The following is a 1562-nucleotide window of genomic DNA, read 5'->3' on the forward strand; positions in this document are numbered from 1 at the left end:
AACCAGCCATTTCTCAAGGAAATTACTCTTCCTTTTTCCATAAGATGTCCTGGAATAAAGTCAGGGAGAAGGATAAAAGAGAAAGGTGGGCAGCAAGAACACCATGCTAGTTCAGAGTCAGCTAGGGTCATCATTTAGGACATTTCTTCCTCCTTCTGGGTACAAGGTTTAAGACCTGCCTAAGATCAAGACCAAAAATATTTTTCAGCGATGGACTTAACTCTCAGCAGACATTACCATGTAAGAGCTGTCCCCTGCAGTAATAAAAAACTGCAGTATCATTCACAAGCAACAAATAACCATATATATAATTACATAAACTATGTATGTATATGCACACCTACACATATATACATACAAGATCCCTTCATCTGGGGATGGGAATGCTTAGTGAACTTTTGCAAGCTAAGGGATATGTTTCAATTTTCAGTATTCCCCAGAATAGCAATTTCTCATAGCACACAAGAGACAGGTTTATGAGAAACTGCCCAGGTCAGGGCAGAGCTGATATAACCCCATGCTAGCAGAGATGCTCCACATGACACTACCTGACTCATTATACCACGACAGAGCCTCCAACAGAAAACCACTATTTTTGTGTTGCCTTTGTCTCTTACTGAAATCTGCAAGTTCAGACCATGCCCTGAAAAGTCTGATACCCAATTTTCCACCTGCCTGCTTTGACAGGGAGCAGCACCTGGAGCAGTGCTTATACCTGGACACAATGGCAGTCTCCATGCATCTGGTTAAAAATAAAATCAAGAGAGAATCTCAGTTAAAATGTATGGAAGGTTAAGCTTTCCAACACAGTATTGTCAGAGTTAGCTATGGAATGCTACGTGATTTCCCCCCCCTCAAAAAAGAGAGAGGCTGTGTTGGGTGAAACTCATGCTCTGGCCTCTATCAGAGTTACTGGGATTCATGCCACAGCAAATCAGACCCCACATTCTGACTACTACAACATTAAAAATACAATGGAGCTCCCTGGACACTGTCACCTACCAGTCTCCAAAACATCCTAAGGCCCCTTAGAACCTGTGCACACCCTCAGCTCAGCCAGAGAAACCAGGTACAACAGAGCTGCTCTAGACCTTGGATCTAACAGGCAGCAAATCCAAACCCAGAATCCATTTTTTCTTTCAATGTATTGCAGGGAGGATTCATACACTTTAATGCTGGTGCATCACACTCTCCTGCAAGTGGGACTTGGACCTAGCAGAGAGCAGGAGCTCCGCACTTGTATCATCACTCCACATGATTATTTCTAAGGAATTTCGCTAATGTAACAGAACAGCAGAAATGGGCCCTGTAGTATTCAGGTTTGTGAATGTGTTTGGATGCAGTCCGGCTCAGCCCAGGGGCACGATGCCACGCAAAGCCGTGTTGTGCAGGAAGCCATGCAGACTACAGGGCATAGGGACCCCTATAGATTAACTGAAAAAATAGACAAATTACCCTAATAAATCTCATGTGCTGGTACAGCTCCCAAAAACGTGGAGCTACTGAGAATAGAGGAGCTCTGAGAGCCACCTGTGGAAGGCTCAAATCACAGAACCAAGCCA

This window comes from Eurypyga helias, unplaced genomic scaffold (assembly GCF_000690775.1).
Source record: "Eurypyga helias isolate BGI_N326 unplaced genomic scaffold, ASM69077v1 scaffold19263, whole genome shotgun sequence".
NCBI classification, from domain to species: Eukaryota; Metazoa; Chordata; class Aves; order Eurypygiformes; family Eurypygidae; genus Eurypyga; species Eurypyga helias.